This window comes from Neocloeon triangulifer, unplaced genomic scaffold, assembly GCF_031216515.1.
Source record: "Neocloeon triangulifer isolate White Clay Creek 2 clone unplaced genomic scaffold, ASM3121651v1 ptg000012l, whole genome shotgun sequence".
NCBI lineage: Eukaryota > Metazoa > Arthropoda > Insecta > Ephemeroptera > Baetidae > Neocloeon > Neocloeon triangulifer.
The window spans coordinates 16,175,863-16,200,273 of record NW_026775554.1 but is presented as its reverse complement, the minus strand read 5'-3'; the positions used below and the strand labels follow the sequence as shown (position 1 = coordinate 16,200,273).

The 24,411-nt window shown below is 36.2% G+C and overlaps 1 protein-coding gene across 1 annotated transcript in view; it reads left to right on the top strand.

The window, feature by feature from the left end:
* LOC132196685 (uncharacterized) overlaps positions 1-24,411 on the top strand; it is a 41,443-nt gene that overhangs the window by 863 nt on the left and 16,169 nt on the right. The gene's annotated exons all lie outside the window — the stretch shown is intronic.

Here is a 24,411-nt window from a genome sequence, read left to right as displayed (position 1 = left end):
TGAATATTTAAAACTATGAAAAATCAATGTTATATTTGAAAATTAAACAACATACTCAAACATTTGCTTAGCATGATTAAACTGTTTTTAAATTTATGCTTAACCATCACATATTATGTTGGATACACAATTTGCATGTTATTTTTACCGCTAGGTTAATTAATATTTGCGAGGCGCATCCAGTCAGCAAAAGCAAACGTGTACACCAAACAACGCCGTGTCCAAACAAAAGAGCAAAGTTTATTCCAGCAGGAACGATTATTCACGTTTCGAAATTTTGCAATGGGTTCGCACAACCAGCACTGAACGCAATTGATCACTTTCCGGGTCTTGTTTTTTATTTACCTTAATTATTCTGCCATGCACGAGTCTCATTAAAAAACCTCTATAGGCGCGTATCCAATTTGCATCTTAATGGAATCGTGACTTTCATTCCAACACCGGCTATTTGCATTTTCACCAAGTATTTATATTTTCATCTGCATTCAAATTTTTCCCTCTTTTGAGCGAGATTATCACTTAAGGCGAGTGATACGAGACGAGTTGAAAGCAATTCCGTGTAGTTTGTTGGAATTCCTTTGTGGTGCAAATACATATAGTTGTGTTTGCATCCACAACATGAATTTGACCCTGACTCCGATCCATAAAGCTCTCAATCTAACTTAAGGCTTCACTATTGGAGCCATAATAATCGACCTTATAACCATTGGGCGCACCGCGGTTATTTCACTTTGGACATCAACAATGCAAATTGAATCGTAGGCTATTTTTATATCCCTCCGAGTTGTTGCTAAGCGGCGGAGTGGACAGGCAATACAGTATAAACTGATTCTGCCCCAGAAATATACCCAATCTCCCAAATTTAGACTTATTTTCATATTCAAATGGGATTGTTAAGTGTGCACCTGATGGCAATAAGAGATTATTTATAGTTTATTCTCGAAATGTATACCTTTTTTTACCAAACAAGAGACTATGACAACTAGGAATTTATATGTTTTGCAATCCTTGTTTCAAATCTAATTTTTTTTTTTAAATTAAAAAAAATGTGACAGTAGACACAAAAATAAATTCAGATAACTGCAATAGAGAATTTATTATTGTTTAAAAATATTTGATTCTCAATTTCTATATTTAAAATTTTCCTGAATTGATTAATTTTGTAAAGTACATTATTGAATCCTTTGTTCCATTTGTGTCAGACATAATTTTTTTCTAGATAAAAGGCATTGTATTTAAATTTCACAATAGAGGATTTTTCCTTACTTAAATTTCTCTTATATCCTTCAGAGAATTTCAGCTCTTCCAAAGATTCACTTCAAGCGCATGTTTGACAGACAAAATTTAAAGCACACTTCATAAATCACTTCTAAAATAATCCAACACAAAAACAGTCTCGGCCGCAATATGTCGGCGTGCGTCCAAAACAGCAGTGCAAAAATCGCAAGCTTCTCCTTCCGTCAAGCGACGACGTCGTTTGATTTATCGGTCTATTTTTACCTGCTGATCAAAGCCCGTTAATTATGCTTGCTGAGCAAGCTGCATCAAATAATCTCGGCCGATTTCTATCTTGGGCGAGCACACAGCGTCTTGCATGAGCAAACTCGGAGCTAATTCTCGCTGAGAGTCTCACTCTCGTCAAATGGAATACATTAATTTATTTTCCGTCATTCAAAACCAGCAGTTTGACCTTTCTCGGTTTACTCAAGCCTCGTTGGGGAAAGTGTGCTCTCTGGAAGTAGAGGCGTGGCAGATTGCTTTTTTCCATTCTCGGCGCTGGCAATGGAATGTGTTTTTCAAAATGAGCTCCCAGGAGATGAAGAGCTGACGGAGATAATCACAAAGAAAGTTTTCCCATTCCCTTTGCTAATCCTTGTGTCCGGGTAAATTTCCAGGACCAAAGTAGAACGGGAAAGAAAATATAAAAGGAGTATGAGTTTTATTCAAATCTGATTTCTGTTTGCTCAAAGTTTTTGTTGAAGAATTTATTAAAACCAAATTTATTCCTCAAACTTCTTGATAAATATTAAAGAAGAAAAAAAATTAAATAAATATGATTTAATCTCTATAGAGAAGGCGAAAATATTTAAGAACATTTTAGAGAACTTAGAAACTAAATTATTTTTTTTCTATTATTCTACTTTTTATTGAAATTTATAAATTTATTGCCCTGTTTGTTGAACTAATTTTAAGACAAACCTTCCTCGTTCACACAAAAACTTACATTTAAGAATTTTGAAGGTAATGTGTGATGCTTCATATATTATCAGCTGAATGCTGAACTCTTGGAAAGTGAAATGAAACAAAGAGTTAAGAGTTAACTACTTATTATATACAAATTTAGAAAAATAATCAATATGCATCTTTTACACTCTTGAAATTTAAAACAGTTGAAAAATTATAAAATAGATCAAGTTTTTTTTTAGTTCAGTTTTTGCTTGATGTTTTTGAAATTTAATCAACTCTGGAACACAAATTTTTACCGAGAGCACACTCTTGTAGTTCTACATTTTTTGGAGGCGTGCGACGAACACGCCTGCTGCGTTCATTATATACGCGCAAAAATGATAACTGGGTTTTTCGGCCGTAATTCAAATTTATGGCTGAGCTCGCAGTGTGCTTGTACATACGTATTTATCGCCGTGGTGGTTGGGCGGATGCGTCTCTCCCTCTTTTGATATAAAAAGTCGCCGCGGCTGCGATAAATTTACGAGCTCTTATCCCTGGGAGAAAAACGCAACCCGCCGTTCAATCATGCTCCTGTGCCAGAAGCATCGTTCTGAGTGGAAAAAAATATCGCAGTAATTACATCTCGAGTAAAAATAATCCTCTCAACTATCAAAGGATATTCGGAGAGTTCCAGATAAAAGGCTATAATAAAATTGCTAATTATTTTTCCTATAATTGTGCAACTTTTTCTAAACTTTTTTAAACAAATTTTTTCTGCCTCCTTTCGCAATATGCAGCCAAGCGGATTTTCTGTATTGGACGTTTTTAAATATGTACGCGCGGCCCTCGATCGTTTTTCATTCCGACGAGCAGTTAGCTCATTACCCACCCCACACAGCAAAGAAGAAGTCGAGTATCAGCAGCAAAAAGGGCCCAATTTATCTCGCCGGTCTGTGTGATTTGTGGCTCGTGTAGTACATTGAGATTGTGGAGCACGATAAAGAGAGACGAGCGTATTTTGCATGCAAATTTGTTCTCGCGTAATTTAATTCAGGCTGAAGAATAAAGTCAACTGCTTTTTGAGATAAAAATGAAAGTAACTTTAAAATTGTGATGAAATTAAATTTTAAAAAATTACTTTTTATAAAAATTAATAATGCATACATTTTCAGCAGTTGAAATGGCAATTAAATTTAAATGGTTAAAGAAAATATTTTTTTTACATCAATTAAATAATATAATGGCTTTAACGTGGTTTATTTATAAATTGCTGTTTAATTCTGTAAATTCTTGAATAAAAATGGCAATAAATACGTTTTTAAAGGAGGAATTTCCAGTTTCTTCTCTAGGGCGTGCAGGAAAGCAATTTATGAATGAATGAATGATTCCACTTACTTAGTATTGGTTGCTGTGGGAAGCTTGTGTGTACTTTTCGTTCTTAACATCCGATCGATTTTCAAGAGTTAGAAAGCAAGAGAGGCGAACGACCGGTCGTATATGTGCTGTGTACACCATCAAAAGTTAAAGTGTACAATTTTATTTATTGCCGTCGATGTTATCAGCCTTCCTGAATTTTACTGCTCCCGGGGCAGTTTTCGCCTACAAAATACCTGTGGAAATTTCTCTCGCGCCGGTCAACAAGTTACGTGCACGGAATGTACATAAGAAGAAAGTACAACACGTACAATTGGTTGCCACGGGAAATGAAAATTTGATGCGTTATCGCGAGCGAAAACAAAACTGCTCGATCACGCATGCGAACGGCGGCTTGTTTTTCTTCAAGACGCCGCGCCAGATTCGTGCGTAATCAAGTAAGGAGGCCTCTTTCATCAGCCCTTTGCCAGGGCCACGCCACACTACTTGGCGTCGCTCGATCTAATCAGGACCCGCCAATCTGTCACGAGTAAAAAACAGAAGCGTGTGTAAAATAAGAAAAAGCAGAGAAAGGCGCTGAACTTGTAGACTTTCACTGAGATTTCCTGACAATTTTGAACATTCAACTACGAAAAGCTAGGAGCATTGTAAATAAATTCTTCTGTTTACAATTGTAAACTTTCAGCCTTGTCCTTCAACTGCATAGGGGCTAAATAAACAAAATTATATTTTTTAATTCAAAATTTTAAAATCTTAATTTAGCGAATTCACCTTATTTAAATTAGCTAGAATTTTTCTATGGAATTTTCAATTAAATTATAGAAATGTTTGCTGCGAATTTAAAATATTTATTATTTTTCACAGGATTCTCGATCTGGATAGAATTTAATATTAGTTCAGGAAGAATGTCTAAACTGATTAATTGATCTTTTTCTTGGCTTTTTCTAGTAAAACAAATAGGAATCATTTTTGTCTGGTTATTAAATAATTTAAACCAATTTAAATTACCAAATAAAATTTGAATTTTTAATTACTTTTTAATATTTCTTATGTTACAAACATTATTCAGGTGGTAGTAAAATTTATTTAAAAAAAAGGAAAAATTAATTTTTAAACATATTTCGAGTTTAACATAATTTAGAAACAGACCATGCGATACAATGTCCGCAGTTTGGGAACGCCGCTGCACCACGTTTAAAATGTAATGCGTCCGCCCCGTTGTAATCCGCTAATCCAGGCCTATAATTACTACCGGTGGCAATTAGCCCCGGCCTAATCAATTCCCTTTGTCCACGGGCAAACGCTAAATTATTTGTCCTACGGCAGCTGCGAGCCGAAAGTGGCTGAGCGGATGAAATTCAGCCGACCAATAAATACATCAGCGACGACTCGTAAGCCGCACGCAACGCGAGGGATTTCGCGTCCTGCTTAATGCGTTGCTCTCTGCGCAAGGGTTAATTTTGATGGTTGGGAAATTGCGTTCCTCGGCGCGGATCAAACCGCATCAGATAAATTCGCAGCCGAAATGGGCAGCTTTACGACCTCCGGATTCGGAAATGAGAGATTGTATTGTTTCTCGTTCAAGATTTATTTGCAGTGCTGGGATTTGCGATACATTCGCTCGTAAAACGGTTGATTGCGAAAAGCCTGCGGGCGTCCTCTCTCGAGTATCACATTCCGGCAGATTGCGATTTCAGATGACGGTCAGTTTTTTGTAGAGTAAAATTATAGACGAGGCCAACTTGAGCTTTGCAGCGATAGTCCCTCAGCTCTGCAGAACCTCCCCTATGGTCAAATTTCGTTTTGATGAGAGTTCTTGCAGACTGTTCCAAAGTCCAGATGGTTCCCTTGTTGAAACAGACAATTTTTGCTTGTGCAATTATAAGGGCTCTGTCACATATTATGCGGTTTGACAAAAACTTTCGAAAACGTGTAGAATGTGACATCCGGCTCATTTTTTTTAGATGATAAATTTTCGATCTACGAGTTAATTAAAATACCAAAAATTTTAATACATCGTTTTGTTTCTAATGCAAAATTAACTGTTCACCTTAATTAAATTATATTGAAATTGTTAATTAATTTTATCTAACTTTTTTGCCTCGGATTCTTCATAAATGGAAGATATTAACAGCTTTTTGTAAAATATTTGCATTTTTCCATTTTTCAGTTTAAAATGTTATGAAAAATTTCCAAAAATTAATGAAGAAAATCTCAATAATAATTTCATGACGGTAACAAGTTATAATTTTTGTAAACAAAAAATTTAGAAAAACAATTATTTTCTTTTTATATTTTCTTTGAATGCTCAGATTTTTTTAAGTGTGTGATTTGTTCATCAGGTTGGAAGTTGGAAATGGTTTTGAACAAGGTTTTTACGCTCCATCTGAGCAGTGAAGCTGTGCAAGCTCAAGTGAAAGGAGGCCTATAATATAATCCAAACATCTGTCGCCCCACATTTGCGAAAAAAGTTGAGCCCGCCTTCAGAATCGGAGCCCCTCGCTGTGGATAAACAGAATCGTATGCCAAGTGAGAAAATGTAGCCAGAGACGTGCACGCTTTGAAAGAAAATATCCCGGCGACCGTATCACTCCGCTTCTGCTCTATTTGCCGTTCACTCGTAAAACTCGATCGTTTTACGACCAGAGATTTTTTCACTATCAAATGATTAACAGCATTAAACACACACACACACACACACGTTGCATAAAATGAAACTCGCATTATAGTATTTTCATTCAGTGGATTTCCCTCGTCTTCTCATTAATCTTCATTAGAACCTAAAATTCGATTTGCATTTTCACTCGCGCATCAATCTTCGAGATTTTGCCGAGCCGTCGAGCCGGATTAACGGCTGAATTAGTCGCACCGATCTATCGTGTCAGACATATGTACGTCTGCCAAGAAACGAATGGCCGTTGAAAACGACGGTCTTTTTATATGATAAAGAGTACCTTGCGTGTCAGAGAATTTTCCAACCTCTTCATTATGCATGCATATATACACAAAGAATAGGAAACAACAATGGGATTCCTCCACGGCGCGCAGGTGAATTTTTTTTTTTTTTGCCCTGATGTGAGCAAAGAGAATACATTATGCAGGGGCGAAAATTCCGCGGCATACGTGACTGCCTGGTCGGAATTTTATATCTTCAAAATGCAAATTCTGAGCGGAAAGGCAGAAACCGCAGAAACGAAAAAGGCGTTTGCTGCGCCATTATTTTCCCAACGGCTCGTCCTTTTCATTTTTGCCCTTGGAATGGCACACACAGGGAAATTCTTTCGGACTGAATTAAGTTTACACGAAGATAAGAAACTCTGGATCTACACCACACGCTACAGAGCAGATGAAATTATTCTGCACAAAAATAAATTTCTTATTATACAGATGACTTTTAAAGCACCAAAGAAGAAAGAGTTTTTAACATTTATGGTAAAAATAATGCTTTAAAATTTATTCAAATGCAAATGTGTTAAAATTTGACTTTTTCAATGGAGTTTCCCACAAGTCTAATTCATCAAACTAAGGTATCAATACAAAATTGAATTAATCAAATTATAAAAAAATATAAGACAAATATAAAAACTGAATTATTTAAAAAAAAGACTACTAAAGTGCAATATTGATTGGTCAAAAGAAATCCTCCACCAGTTTCTAAATCATCATTATTTTAATAAATATTTTATAATTTCCAGTCTGAAGCTAGGAAAAGTTTTATTTTTATCCCTTTTGAACTAAAACTTTGGAAAAACAAAATGGTAAATATTAAAGGAATTAACCGAGCATTTTTATGAATTTACGCAAATTAAATTTAGTCGCCAATTTATTTTAATAATGGTGCTTTCCTTCTAGGAAAAAGAGAAGCCGGGCGCGTCGCTCGCTGCCACCCTCGTGTTCTCTTTTTAAATCATTATCGCGTTTACGTGCGCACAAAGGGAAAGGAGAAGTTTTGCTTTTAATTAAGTACCCGACGTGCACCACAAAAGGGACGTGGAGAGGTATCCTCTCCACGAACAAAGGGACAAACGCGTATAGTTGTTTTGCTCCAAAGACATTTTCTAGAATATCTCACAAGACACTCATTTTTTCCCCGCGTCATTAAAACATTTATAATTCGCAATGTCGGAATGCCAACTCGCGTGGCTAGCATAAAAATGGGTGTGCTGATGGTGGCGCCCAGGTCAAGTGTCAAGGGCAGAAAAGTTGTTGCTGTGCGGCGCGTGGAGGGTGGTAACGCAGAATCAGCATTCCGACCAGGCTTCGGCACAGCGAAATGGAGGGAGTTGCCTTTGGTGTGTTGATTTGGCCAGGCAAATAAAGCAATCACAATTTTAAACCAGGCCAGAATAAAAATACACAAAGAAATCCTGAGGGGCAATGGATTTTGGTTATTTTTACTCTTCTCACAAATAAAATTATTCGACAATAAAGTTTTCTTTTTCAATTGAACGCCGCACTTAGAACAAAAACAAATATAATGGAAAATATTAATATTTTTAGATTGTGTTTTGATAATGCTTTAAATTTTTGTTGATATTGTTTTATTTTCGAATACTGAATCTATTTCCAGGATCAAAAGGGACCTCGATCTGTGTTGAGATAGAATAATCTGAATCATTTTATGCTGTTATTTTACAGCAGTTTATTGTTTATTATTGAAAGGATAAGCGAGGAGTCACTTTTGATCCTGAAGGTGGAAATTCATAAAGACGTGTACCTCATCAGTACCTCATTTAATTTCTATATTATCCATTTTCGGCTTTTTCAATTTCATTTAAAATTATCTCGTCTATTGTGGAATATTTTGCTGTTTGTACAATGCATTTTTTTTCTCACAACTTCATTCGCAGGAACTAAAAAAGTTTTTATTAGTTTTACTCGCCTTCTATGCAGATATTTAATATTTTTACGCTTCAAGCTTCAACTTTTCATGCAAATGAAAAAAAAACTCGCACGATATTTCTCTTTTCTGCTGCATAATAAATTTGTGGCGCTCGTCGAGTCGTTCTTTTTCATTTTCGCTCAAACAATGAGAGCCGCTCTCGCAAAACAAATATAAAGCGCCGTGGAAATTAATTCAGCCGCCGCTTGCCTAATTGAAACGGCCCCTCGCACAGCTCCCGCGCGACGGGCAGCAAATTAAATTATTTCCCGCAGCTCGGTCACGTGGGTGGCGGTCAGAGAGCAATCTTTCTCCGGAGCAAGCAAACCGCTTTCGGTTCAATTAAAAGTTGAGAACTGACACGGTCGATCAGTCGCGAGGGAAAGAAACCCTTCTAGGCGACTTCCCAGCTCTCTGGCCACATGGTAGAGGTGTGTGTGTGTATTACTGTGTTGTGTACTTTCCACAAGGCAAATATTACCGCATTACTGTGGCGGGACTTCTTCTTCTTCTTGGCGAGGTTTGTTTTCTCTTCAATTATTGCCGAGGTGAGGTAAAGAGCGACAGATATATACGCAAGCGCCCGCGACTGCAAATTCTGCTCACTTGCGTGGCTTCCCTCAGGTCGTCAAAGATTTTCTTTGATCTTGTAAGCAAGCGGCGCTGATTTGTTATTGGCGGGTCGTGTTCGTCGCATTCCACTTGCAACTTATACTAAATTGTTCTATATGATTTACTTCCGCGACTTTCAGAATTACGTGAATTGCTAAAAAAACTGTAAAAAGTGATAAATAATTATATTTTATTCGTTTACAATTAATTTTTTTATGCTTCTCGGTAATACAAAAATTTTTAAATTGAAAAAAAAGAGAAGAAAGGATTAAAACTCGCAGGATGTCTGCTAAAATGCCCGACATCTAAAGAGACTAGGAAAAGTTCATGGGAATAATTCAATCATATAAATAATGCAACTGGGATTCGGTGCACGCCATTTGAGAAAGAGTATAATTCATGTCTTAAAAGTATTTAATAGTCTTCTCACTTGAAACTTTAGTTGCATAATTTATAAGTTGAAATTACAATATCCAAACTCTAGAAACTTACCAACAATTTTCTTATCAATTACAACTGGGAAAGTAAATTTTATATGAAATAGTGCATTCAATAAACTAAAAAAAAAAATTTTTTGGCAATCGCAATCAAATTGAAAAAAAAAATAACGTAAAGAAATAAAATTGTATTAAATGTAAGTAATATAATTTTTTTTTGTTTTTTTTTGTTTTTTTTTTTGTAGGGTCAGGCCAAGACAAAGTCTTGTCGGCCTGTGCCCTTTTTAGTGGCGCAGAAGGCGCCACTCAATTTTGTCTTTTTTTTATTATTTTTTTTTATTTTTTTATTTTTTATTAATCACTACTTTTTATTGAATATTTAACGCTTATATTCAGCAGTTAAAACGGCGAAAGTTATTATTTATACACACTTAATCAAAGCACTTTTTATTTGCTTAATTTTTCTACTTGATTGTATTAACATCATTTTATAATTCCAGTAAACAACGCATCGAACGCAAGTTGTAAATATAACAAGGCCATAGTAAAAACACAGATCCCACACGAAAAGCGAATTGAAGAGGAAACTTAATACTTTTCACTCCAATGCACCAACTTGTTCATCAAAGAGACCCTTGTTTATCTCGAGCAATTAAAGTTCTCTCTGCGCGAATCGAGAGTCGAGATGCTCATTTATTACGCAGCGAGCGAAGCCTGTGTCAGAGAAACTCTTTGTTTTCCAATTAAGTCGACGTGCGTCTCAAAAGGAAATACGTGCAAAGACGATTGACAAGGATGGTGGAGTGCGCGGCAAACAGGCCGACTTGCGATATAATTGCACTGAAGGGGTTGCACAAGCAGCGAGGGCGTTCGTTCTCGCAACGTAATCGGCAATATCGTTAATGGCCGATAAAGCTCAGAATTGCCGCTGCCCGGAGTTGCTGATGAAGATTGATGAATGGCCGCCAAACACAATGCGCGCCTCCTCATTTTAACTGGCGACGGGCGAAATAATTATTGTCTCGGTATAAAAGCAACGATGGTCGACGCGAGAGCTGCTGGATCAAAATTTTATGTATACGCTCTCAGTTACGCTTTATTGTTGTATTGCAATGGAAAAAGTATAAGCTGAGTTATAATGAGAGAGTCGTAAAAGAGCCATCAAACATTATGAATCGGTTTTTACATTCCGGTCTGGAACTCTGGAGCCTTGAAATTAAATAGGTCACTCCAAAATGTATTTTCTTTTATTTATTCATTCATTAAGAAGAGACTTAATGCAAAATTTTGATGTTAAATTTTTTTAATAATAGTTAAATAAACAGTAATAAATAACATAGTTTCTCGATAACGAATCAGATAATTTTAAATGGTAAAATTCTGTAAAGCATTTTAAAAATAAATCTTTTATTTATTATTCAATTTAGACTTTGTTTCAAGATTAATTAAAGATGAATTTCAATTAAATGCTATTATGAACTAAAAATGAAAAAGTTTTCTTTATGCAGTTGTAAACTATGATTTTCATAACCTCAAATTAAACACTAAATTTAAATATTTAGTAACTTTAAAATAATTCAAACACATTTTAAGATTTTTAAGATTCAAACCTAAAAAAAAAATGAAAAAAGGGATGTTCATTAAAATTTAAATTTTTTTGACAAAATATTCAATTTAAATTGGTGTTTTATTCAATGTTATTTCGTCAAAACAAAAAATTTCACCTAGCTATCGTCAACAGATTTTTCGTTGCACGCGAATGCACGAAAATGACAAGCTGCTCGCAAATGACTGGGAATATCGACTGAACGCATATCCGTCTACTTTTGTAGTTTGTGGGTCAAAGACGCATTTATTTTAATCGATTTCAGGAACATAAACAACAAATTTCCGAACTAAAAATAAATTCCTTCGCCAATAACCGTGACTAGGCTTATATGAATGCATAAAAAGCCGTATATTTTTTATTCATTTGAAAACAAAAGGGACCGCGTGCCGTTTACACGATGGAAATGGGGCTGTCAAAATATATCGCTTCTCCCCTTTGTGCGTGCGTCGATTGAAACGTGTTTATTTCAAAACAATCCAGCGCGGCGATTTGCGTCTGTTTCTGATTTACGGGCACATTTGTGAGAGTGAGTGACGTCCAGCATGATTAACACATAAGTCGAACACTTCAACGGCAGGTGCCTATTATTGGCTGCGCCTAACAAAACGCAAAGCCGGCTGTAAAAAGCAGATCCGGGAAGGGATTTTTTTTATTTATATATTTATCGTCTCTGCGAAATGTCTCGCTTTCGGTTGACAATCTCGGCGGCTGCTGGTAAAAAAAAAGAAGGAGAACGTTGCTGCTTCGAAAATCGATGAAGCAGCTGGCCTTATTTAATAATAAAAGCGGCGGGTGGTTGAATTTCACTTTACGACCCGAACACAAATCTTGGCCTGACAATGAGCTTTGTTCGCGAAGTTCCCATAGTGCAGAAGTGCGGTTCAAATTGTTAACATTTTATGTCACCGCAAATTTTTTTTCTGAAAATCCTGTATTGAAAAGTTCAAAGCAAATCATCATCTTAAAAATTCTTAAAAAATCTTATAAATTAATTTTTTGTGTAAATGAGGAATTTTTAAATTATTAATCATGCAATTTTGGTAAAACAAGATACTTAATTTCTTTTTTTATTATTTTCTAAGGTTTATATTATTGAATAATTTAAAAAAAAATCAGGAGTTTTAAGGGATCTTTATTTTACTAATTGTTCTACCAGATCTTGATAGACACTGTAAATTTAATAATTATTGGGACTAACAAAAAGAGGAAAACTTTTCACACTCGGAATGTTAAATCCTAATATTTCAACTTATTAAGATCTCCCAAATCAGAGGAATTTTAAAACTTTAATTTTTTTGCACACTTTATCACCTTATCACGTTTGAAATCGTTTAACAGCTTTGTGCTTTTTTCAATAAGCTCCTTGTTCTTCTTCTTGGAAACCTTGATTTGTTTTTTGTGTCTGTGTTTTGCTGCTGGGACATTTTAACTGCTTTTCACAGTCAGCAGACCCGAGATCATTAAACTCTTTTTGTATACGTGTGTGTGTTGGCGGCGAGTAAGCTGTAAAATTGCACTGTACCGGCGACATGTACTACAAACGTGCTTGCGCCAGAAAGCAAATTTCTTTCGCATTGCTCTCTCGTCGCAGTGTGTTTTTGTCTCTCTCGTGGTGCGGAAAAGAGAGCCGCTTTAAATTAAACTGCGTGAATCTGTGCAGAAGAACCGTGACTCGAATCGGAACAGGCTGAATTTTCTCTGTGCGAATTTCGCTGGAGAATTTTTTGCTGAACAAAGTCTTTCGTCGCAAGCAGGAAGGACGTCGTACCTCGCTACGTGACTAAGTGTCAAGCAGAAAAATTCATTTAGAAAAGCTAATAAAGTCGCAAATGTCACTTGCGAGGTTGCCTTTCAAGAAAATCTAAGCTTTGAGAAATTGAAGAGATTTAAAATTATTTGAGTGATAAAAAGTGGCTGCAATTGATCATGAAAAATTCATTTCGATTGGCGTTTCCAAGAAATGAAATTAAAAAATTGAATTATGGGATATAAAAATTTATCAATTTTTCAAACTCTCAATGTCTTCTTCATTGCATCAAACTTTCATGTGATTTTTTTCTTCTTTTTTTGCGAGACTGCAAAATAACTTATCCGTCTTTCATCAAGTTCACGATCACGGCCAAACTCTATTTTTGCTAACCCGCAGAGGTCAAATCCATTATTCCTGTGAGCAGGATGTGTGACGTTAATCTTTCATTACAAACCTTGCTCTGTGTACAAATTTTATGATCTACACTAAAAAATCGAGGTAAACCTTTCACGTTTCTGAGCTTTACACATGCCTACGTCCGTCTACGAAATTCTCATGATTTTGAACAACAAAAACTACTCCCTCAATGAAACATACCAGAGCAGACGAGTAAAGAAACAGTTAAAAATAAATGTTTTTATTGAAAATATGTTTGAGAACTTAAAATGTATAAAAAAATCAGTTTAACTTTTCACTTTTTTATGCAAAAAAGCTTGTCGTAGTTATTAATAATTTAATAATCTTGTTGCAGAACATCGCAGTTAGTCATTAGAATTTCTAAAGATTTTTCATCAAAGATGAAGTTCATTAAACTTGGAAAATGTAAAGTTATCTTTTTGTAATGATTCTTGACGTTTCCATAGTTTATATTTTTACAGGATTTTTCCTTGGAAATTTAATTTCTAAAACTGTGTCAAGAAATGTTGCTGGTTTGTAGATTAGAACTTTTTATTAATAATTAATTTTCTACCACCTTGCTTGTATTAAACGTTTTTTCAATTTTTCTTATTAACATATTGATTCTGAAACTGGAATTAACATCAGCTACCTATTTGATGCAGAATCCACCTTAAACAACTTGATTGCAATCCAAAATATATCAAATGAATCTTTTTGTTCCCATTATTTTCTTTTTTACTCATAAACAAAATTAGCAAACGGATATATGATTTAATTAAATCTAGAAACTGTGACGTTTATTATGAATGAAGCGTGCTGTAATTCTAAAATTAAGCTCAATAAACGTAATGGAAACACTTCTAGTGAAGACCTCGACTCATTTTGCTCGCTTGATAAAACGAGACGCGGAAAATTCCTCGCATTAGCGCGCGAGGGCAGCTTCGGCTAAAAATGTTGCGCATGCCGTGGGTGGCATCGCGAGGACGGCGCGTGTAATTCCGCCTTTTACGACGTGTTTGTTTGCGGAGGGAAATAAGTTATGAGTTATGTGTGCGGATTTGCAGCAATAATAACCCAACAAACATCATCGCACACAAAGGATAAACCGCGGCGGCACCAGCAACTTTATGGCGCGAATGCACCGAGAAAGAAAGAGCGCATTGGGACGGACGGCTGGGCCTTTTCCGTTCCCTCGCGCTTTGTTTACAAAAGAGCGCCGGCTGGAATTAATTAAAACTCATAAAAAAGCGTGCAGCTGGAAATTTGATAGGCCCTGCGAGAGAGAAAAGGGGCAATTCTCGGCGGCGCCCAATCTTTCGCCTCTATATTCACTTTTTTTTATTCTCGCAAAATAAATATGTAAGGACGTGATTGTGGCGCATCGCAGAGCTGCAAACAGACCTTCCGCAATCTATTCCAACTATACATATCGAGCAGGACGTGCGGCAAAACAGCCCGGGGCTTAATTAAACCGGCCGCTCTCGCAACGTGCTTTAATCAACGCTGTGTCGATGTGAACCGCAAAGTTATCTCTCTGTCCATTCGACCGCCCTTTGCGAATGCATTAACGAACCAAAAGATTTACAGCTATTTGGAAAAACGCACGTGTCGCTCGTCCGCAGTAAAAGTCGCCCCGATATATTTACGGAGCGCGACTGATGCTCCTTCTAATCTTCTGCATGAATAACTGTTTTGTTCGGAGAGGCTATTTTGGTGCACGTGGTCTATATTCCAAAGCGCATCTGACGAGCCAGCTTGTTGCTCAAAATGTTTTGCTAATGGCCCGTTCATGTCTTCCAACCACTCTCAATCGGGTGGTTTTTCACTCAAAGGAACACTCTGGCTAATGAAAAGGGATATATGCTTCTCTTTAGATAATTTGGCCTTGCTTTTCAACTTACAATTTTGAAGGCTTTTGGCCTCTTGGTTTAAAACTTAAAATAAATCATAATTCCAGGGGCTTTATGTGAAGATGAGATCTGTATTTTGATTTCTTAACTTTTAAATTTGCTGGCAAAGAATTTTAGTAAATATATACCACGTTTCTTATTTTCAAATATTATACTTTTATAATAATGGACATTAACAATAATTAAAATTTAGAGAAAATTGATTTGATTTTCTCGCAGTATATAGATATATTTTTTTATATAAGCTGTTTTTTTAAAACGATACATCAGACAAATTGATGTCAACGTCTTGTATAAGTCTGATTATGATCTTCCAACATCTGTTTTTGGTTTTTGCTCATTTAGGCACCATAAAAAGTGTCTACGTCGCATTTTATGGCGTGCAATTTGTCGCCGTAAAAGAGCCTAATGAAAGAACGCCCCACCGAAAACATTCCGAATGTGCGTTTTTACGACAAAAGGAAAAAATTTAATCACTCTAATGGTCGTCCACCGTGTGTGTGCAGACGAAAGGCAGTCATAAAATTATTACATAGCCTGAGGAAGAGTAGTTGAAATGGAAGAGAATGACGCGCAGTTCCGTACCATATCAAATGCGTGCTTCTCCTCTTTCGGACACAAAGGGTAGCCCAAAATAATTAGCGCTCGTTAACCTTTTTTGCCGCGTGTGCGAATCACAACGCACTAAAAGTCTTCACAATAAAAAATTACGTCAGCCAACTTTGCTAAAATTGCAGCAGAGCAAAAATGGATAGAATGTTATGTTTAAGCAGAACAAAGGGATAACCGTTAATTTCATTACCAGGCACTTTACGTCTTTTGTAAAGTTAAAGGAGATGAATGCCGAGGTAATTATCAAAGGATGAGCAGGGCCGTAAAATGTGAAACTTTTAGGGCTAAGAGAGAAAGGCTGTGCGGGTAATCCTGATGTCGCTACAAAATATTAAGGCTACTTTTGTGCAAAGGATTAAACTGGAGCGGAGTTAAATTTCCATGCATACTCATTAACTTGTATTAAAAAGGGAAAAAAACTAAGTTAGTAAATTCTGTAAATTTCCATATTTTTAACTATTTTAATTAATATTTATTCATTTTTACTATCTTCTTAAGTATTAGAACCATAATATTTTAAATTTCGTTTCTCTTGTTATTAAAGCATTAGGCCTTTTTTATTAGCAACATAAGGATAATAAATTTTTTGAAAGAAACTCTCCAACAAATTATTATAAGTCATTTTTTTTATTTAAAAAGAAAGTCACCGAGCTCTAATATATGAAGCGTATTTTACTTTTGACCAAATTATAAATTTTTTCTTTCAATACCTGATTGTGACGCGCGTTAAATGGAAAATTAGAAACACATTGCACAATATTAAAGTATGGGCAAAGTTCACGGACTAGAGTTTTTTGTTTTAATTTAAATTAATTTCAAGTGCAAACAAGTATTGTTTATCTGTATATATGCTCATAATTCAAGCCCAAAATCAACAACCATATATCAAATGAGGAAAATTGGTATCATTATATTATTTTTAACTTAATCATAAAAACCAGTGCGTCCTTAATATTATTAAAAATATTTCTACTGAAGGGTTGAAAGCAGGTTGAAAGTACTTAAATTATTAATAACTCTAAGTAAAATATTTTGAAAATAAAAAATATTAAAAAAAATAGAAAACTTTAAAATATAAATAGTTCATACAAGGTGTTAACACACCACAGTTCATAACTTTCATTCAAAGTTCTTTTTGCAGCAGATGTTGCCAAAAGCACATCTTTTCTTTCACTTGAGTTCACATTTTCAAGAACAAAATGGGCGAGTTGCTCTGGGACGACAGTTTTACGGAGCGTAAGCAACAGTTGCCGACTGTTTAGATAAAACCATATAAAGAGCGCGCGAGCTCGCTGCTCTAAAAACTGCATACATGAAAAGTCTGCGTTTGCAGAAAAAGCCCAAACTTCTCCACAACTGTACGTCACAAAAAACCCAAAAGTTAATTTTCTCTTCGTATATATGAAGTTTCTTCCTCAGAAATAGAGTTGTTTCCGTCCGTGCCAATTTCACGCAGTTTTTTTAGCGCCCCTCCCGAGTGGTGCGCGTTGCTGCTCCATCAAAAAAGTAGCGCGCCATTTCTGGGCCTGGCTGCCGAGATGAAAGGGTGGAAATCAGAGCGGCCGACCCCGAGAGGCTCGTAATAAAAGTAATGGTGGCCGAGGGATGGTGAGTTTTGCTTTTGTATTTATTGCAGTCGGCCTTGCCTGGCCAACTTCTTCTTGCCGCGCGCGTAATCCACTTTGACGTAAAAAGGCTTCGTTGCAATAGGCGTGACAACTGCTCAAGATAGATTAATTGCACTTCCATACCCTCGCCTCGAAATGTTTTTGTTTTCGGTGCGTGCCGTGTGGCCCGGAGGATGCCATTTATCCGATTATTGCTGATGCGACGTCCCTTTGTCTCCCGACCCCATATATAAACCGCCCACGCTTCCTTCGCCTTCTAACCTACTTCCTTCCACGCACTACTTTTTGCCCTCGGGAAATATTAGATGTCCTATTTTTTTACCCAATTGTGAATGGCGAGGTGCACTGACAAGGCTTTACGTGCGCGATGACTAATGGAAACGGGGTGAAAAGCGTTATATTTTTTGTGTGTGGTGAGAAAAGCAGGCTTTTGATTGTCAAGTAAGATTGCTAAAACATGGATGGCCTCCAGTAACCCGACTTTCGTCCAAAGTCGCAGCATTTTTTTTTTGCGATCGAACAGCTTGTCGATTTTCTTTGTGTGATACGCTATACCAATGTGTTGTGATTCCCATGTCAAATACTTTGGAAGTCAAGACAAAAATAGATTGTTTTTATTTATAGATAGTATAGATACAGAAAAAAAATTTATCACGTGCATAATCTGCATAGATTTGCCAGGAAATCATGTGATTGCTTTAGAAACAATAGAAACTAAAAATAATATAATTTAAAGTTATTGTTTTTTTTTCTAAAAAAATTAAAGCTAAAAAGATAATTATATAAATAAATTTTTTTTTTCCTAATATTACAGACGAAACGTTTTTGTAAAAAAATTAACAGAAAATAAATTGCCGCCCCTCACAAACGGAAAATATCTGTCTTCTCCAGAAGTGGTTCTGAAAATCATGGAAAAAGTGCTCCTTTTGTTATTTCCCTCTCGAAGGCGCATTGTTTGCCAGTAGAACTGCGCACAAACCTGTGTTTGTCACCTCGCCCAAGGTAAGTGTGATTAGGTGACGTAAGCGGACGCAGGGTTGATGAGTGCTCGCTTTGTTTTCCCGAAAAAGACATTATCGCTGCGAGTGTCATTTTGCGCCGCAAACAACTCACTCACTCACTATGGACTTACCTACGTCAGTGATTACACGTGTAATTTAATTTGAACATGAAAAGCTGATGAAAACAAATATGACAATAATGGAAGCAAACAAACTGATGGCGAGAGCAACTTGAATGGCAGCTCCGCTTAGGAGGAAATTGCGCGGAATCGGAGGAACGGAAACGACTCTCCGGACTAGTTGGCGTTTCACCCCCTCGCATTCCACCCGTATGATTGTTCTGGAAAGAGAAAGAACATATTATCAGCCAAGTGCGTGCGAATTCCCAGTATGTTCGAGTTGGAATGTTTGGATTGCGAATGAGCGAGTTGCTGTGTTTATTGATTTTCAACCGAGAGAAAACTCTCAGAGAAGTTTTGTTTATTTTTCTTCCCATTCAAAAACCAACACAAAGCGATAAGTTGGAAGTGTTGTTTGCAAAAGAATAAACCAAGGAATGAAATAAATATGATTATGTAAAAACTTTCTAATGCCATTCATATAAATGGTGATTTAAGTTTTGTGACTCATTATTTCTGCCAACTTGGGCCAAATGGAACTTAAGTTTGACCTACTTTTAGGATTTTGTAAAACTTTCTTGGTGCACAAAATATGAGGAAGTCGTTCTATAATTTAACAATTTAATGAGAGTGTAAAATTCAAGAGGAAAGTAAAGTTACTTTTTAGCAAAATTCAGAAGAGAAAAAAAACAATACTATAATGAATTGAGAATGATTTTTAAGCTTTCGCACTTCTGACAGTGCGGGTTTCATAAAACGTTCCCAGCGGTCTATACAAACGAAAATATTAAATTTAAAATCAGGTCTCAATTTGATTTTATTAAATTAAATTATGAGATCACAGGCGGCTTTGTGATCCTTGAAAATAAATAAATGAACAAACGATTATTTCATTATGCAAGTAGCAAATGTTTTACAATTGTTTCAGTGGAAAAATATAATTATTTATTACATCTATGATTTTTCTACTAGTAAACAACTCTTTGTAATTAATATTATTATCTGCATGTTAATATATCTTTAATTTGTCCCTAATTGTGTATAGTAATTTTTCTGTTATTGCAATCATTTTCTAAAAAATTGCACACACAAAAAATGCGTAAATACGATTATTATTTTTTAATTGGTTGATCAATTTTTCCAAGAATCTTAAAGATTATTCAGGCAAACAAAACTATTTGCCAGGCAATTTTCTTGATAATTGCCTGTGTCTGCCAGCGGCAAACTTTACAAAAAAATGTATGCAGCAATTTATGTGCAGGAAACGTGCTTTGAAGCATATCTGCTTTAAAAAGAAAAATTACACAACTTCATCCAAAGTAAATTGTTCATCTGCGTGTGCTTGAAAGTATTCCCTTCTCTGGAGGACTGGCCCCTAGTTTGCATGCCAGACTTGTCTGCGCGTAAAGTGCAATCTCCGAGGCTGCCTGGCAAATAAACAAATTGCGCTTTCTCCCTTTTGCTCCCTCGGAGCGCACCAACTTGAGCATTCAGACACTTTTCATCAAACTTGCATGTACTCGCGACGAACTTCACCTCTTTCTCTCTCTCTCACACACAAGCGTACCTCGGTCCCATTGTGCAAAGACGGATTGTGCTCAACATAATAATACCATCATTCAAAACGGCGCTCGCAGATAAGCAACCCTGCGCATATAGTATTGAAAATTAATACAGCAGCCCCGTCGGATGCGAGAGGCCTCGGCTCATTATAACGAGGCACAATCGTTGCCAAGCTGTGACGCGCAAAGATAAATTTTATCTCACTGCTCATTAATAATAAGCAATAAGATGCAGGTGGGATGCGGCAGCCCGTGGAAAACGCTCGATAATTGAGCAAGTTGAAGTTGTCAATACTTTCAGAGTTACCAAAGTTTCGACTAAAGAGCTCGCAAAAGTTTTATTTTGAAGACTTTTCAACCAAGCTTATAGAACGTTTGCTCGTTTGCCAATTATTATAATGACTTATCTCACGTTTTATTTAGTTTTATTTTATTATACCAAGAATAAAAATCAAGAAAATTGAAGCAAATTTATGAATAAAAAACTTTTATGTGAAATGAGAGAGCATTCCTTTCTAAAATTTGCTAAATATAGTATCAAAATATGTAACGGCATTGACAAATTTTGTTCATTTTTACGCAGAATGGCAAAAGAATAAAGATTCAATCATCGGAAAAATATAGAAGTACTATTTTACTATAAAACGAAAACAGACTAAACTCTTCAGCAGACCATTTTAGAGTTTACAAAACTTTAATCAGAAGCAATGTTTGTATTGATAATTGCTAATGTGTATCATAAAAGCATGGCTTTTTTCTCAAACCAATTCCAAAATAAACACACCGAATTTGCTCTAATTGTAAAAGCGGGTTAGATGTTCAAGGATTTATTTAAAAAATTAAAACTAAAGAAAGGATCATTTTTACAAGGAGCAAATTAATCAATAACTATTTATGTCAATTTTTCTAAAAACAATGTGATGGTTAATAAATATATTTGCAATTACATTTATTCAAAAGTCAGAGTTCACACACATTTTGCGTTCCGCACACTTGAAAAATAACTCGCCCGCCGGCAAAACGCAATTTGTCAGACGCAGAAGGTATCTCAGCACTTTTCACAATATCTGCTTTTTTGCTACTGACTAAATTTCCTCGAGGAAATTGAAACCGAATTTACGAGTAGCAACAAAAAGGCCGGCGCAATCTCCTTTCGTGGAAAAAAATTGCTGCTTTGCCTCACGTGCGCGTACATAAGAGAGTTGTTAAATCGAGCTGCCACAAAGAGCCGAGTGTATAATAATTGAAATAGAAGCCGCGCACGCAAAACTTTGGCTAAAAAAGTGAGCGAGCGAGCTCGGGCAGGGGAAACAAAACGAACTGTTGCTGCCGTTTTATAAAGTGCTGATTTCCCTCGTGGGCCAAGTTTCGAGTCGCGCACGGAATCGTCGAGCCAAATTAAAGTCGGCGACACTTGAAAGTTGCGAAACTTCCTTTTCGTCTGTGCGCGTAAATCTCAATCAGCAGCCGACGGCCCAGATAAAAAGACTCGAGGCCTGGTGAAGAAGATAAGGAGTTCTTTTTTTATCAATGATGCTGTAGGCTGACTCGGCGAAAATTTATTGATTTTTAAGTAGCTGGCGAAGTGTGACGCGTCACAGCCGGTGCCAATTTCATCCTCTCACGTCTCTTATCGACAATCGGATTCGTTTGTTCAATTGATTCTTTCAACTCGATGGGATTTTTCTCTTCTGATTGCATTTGGTGAAAGGCCGAGATAATTTTACTAGGAAAATTTCCTTCGAGTTAAAAATTAGTGCTTAAATTTTGAATTCTTCATCACAATTTTTTTAGATTTTTTTTTTAATTATATTAAATAAGAATATTCTGTTTGAAATATAAAATTGATTCAATTTTCTTTTGTTTTGATTTAAATTAAATTTATGAATTAGAATGTGTAATAAGAAAATTAATGTTTTTCCGACCTAACGAGGCCTCCCTCTGCCTTAAAAAGTGATCAGTTTTGTAGGCTGTATTAAATGAACAATGGTCATTGAGAAAATATAAAATATATAAAATAATTTGGTTTTTAAAAATAATTATTTCACGTTAAGTTTTAAGAAGTTTTCAAAATTAAAAAGCAAAAAATAATGTTTTAATGAAATTATTATTTATAAATAAGAACATTGAAAAAGATCCTAAAAATAGAAAAAAATACTAAATACTCTTTTAAATATATTAAATTTAATTTAAATTTGGTTTAAAACGTTAACTTCTGCCACCAGCTTTTCAATCGCTGTCGATGAAATGCGTTGCGCAATAATTTTTCTCGCCCCACTTTCGCACGCGCACCCCAAAAATAAATAGACAGTTTCAGAAAGGCGCGCGTCTTTATTCTTTGTCCGTCCACGTTCCGCACTCGACGGCGAAGCCAAAGAAACAAAAGGCAATTGATCGGGCGCCCCTTCTTCGTCTTGATTGGAAATTGGAAACCGCAGGCAGGCTGCACGCACCCCTATCTTTCAGCGAGCTGGCCTGCTGGAAAACGGAGACAATAATCGATTGTTATGATGTTGGCACCCTGGCTTCAGCCTCGCCAACACCGCATAAATTTCAGCAGACAGTCTCGCGATTTGCGACTTTACACACAAAACAACCGCTGAAATTTGGCCGGGCTGCGAGATAACGAGTTGCCAAAGTTTCGCAGCCAAAGTTTGGTCCGGCTAATTTTCTGTGTGAAAACTTTCGCGTTGTTCTGTCGGAAGTTTTTCCACGAGTGGCAAGAAGTTTCCAATTAGACAGGACGTGGCTCGCACTATCTTGAGGGGCCATTAGAGATAATTGAGCCAATCTTTTCTTTAATCATGTCTCTTACGTAAAAGGAGACTTCAGGGAGCAGTTAATTATCTTCGTTAGGCTTCGCAGAAATAAGATCAATTATTAGGAGGAAATGTAAAATTTATTTTAAATATTTCAGGAAAATTTATCACAAGTTATTGTGGTTTTAGGAATTAAAATTAAATATTTACAGTTGATTTTTTAAATATTTGGGAAGCAAGAGACACTTTTCACTTTTGAGATAGGTATTACAACATGAGTTTATTTCGCCTAATTAAGAATTTTAAAACTCAATTTGTACAATAATTTTCAAAAGAAACATTGTACAATAATAATTGAAAATTCATAACTAGCCTGCATTGTGCTCTTAGGTTCTTTCACAAGTAAAATTTATTTGATTGTTACATCTGCCTCCTCTCATGTAAAATTTATCAATTATTTTAAAGGCGTTTTGATTATTTAATTTTTAATTTTGTGTTTGAAGACTTGAAATTGACCCGTTTTAATTATTAAACTGAAGTTTATCTATTTAATCATTGTTTTCATAATAAGTGGGAGTAGGAAATATCAAACAATTTATTTTAATTTTTTCCACTTGATTAAAATAAAAATCCAGCTCTTTTTTAATTACAAAATTATCGACCTTTTTAACTTTTACAAGCATGTGCATATTTAAAAAAAAACTCCATACAATGTATTAGATCGTTCTGGATGTTATTTCGAAGAGGCTCTCAGCTGTCTATAGAAAACTTTGGCCGACACAAACCTGCTGCACCTCTCTCTATTCATGGTCCAGCAAACTTTCACTCTTCCTTTCAGTGTTTAGCTACACGTTCGTTGACACACAAAAAGCGCGCCCGACATAAAAAGAAGTTAGGCAACCTGCTCGTACCAGTAGCTTCACAAGAAGTCTATTTACCTTTTTGCGCTTTGATGTTATTCGAGAGTTGAGCACAACCATGGAGAGGAGACAATTGAATTCGCCAGTTTAATTAAATCGAGGCGAATTGTTATCTTTAAGTAGCTAATTAAAATTCAGACGACTAATGAATGTGTAAGAGGCAAACAAAATTAGCGTCGTTTCATTCGGCGAATTAGGAATTAGAGAGGGAATTAATTTTCCCGCTCGGCGGACACATGTGGTAATTAAGCGAGCGCCGTTGTTTCGAACCTTCCGGGAAAAGTGATTTTACGCGCGCAGAATGAGAAAGCTCGGCATCGATCTGGAAAGCGGAGGCCTCGGGGGCTGCGTGCGGTCGGCGCCGTTTTTTGCCTTGGTCGCCCCGAATCAAATTTGTTGTCGCCGACTAGTGAGGGGCAAAAAAATCCGTGACGTTTAATTTCGACTCGAAACGCAGGATGCAATTTTTCACCCTGTGAGTGACAATTCTCGGGATTTGGCGGCGACATCACTTTTTCTTCCTTTCGCCGTCAGCCAAATCGCGACGGGTAAAAGATAACTTTGTGCCAGCCATTTGCATTCTCAGGAAGGAAAGATGAGGTTATATGAGAGGAGGCTGCGTCTCGAGTTCAAGGTCCCTTTGAAAGGAGAACACGACAAAGAGAGAA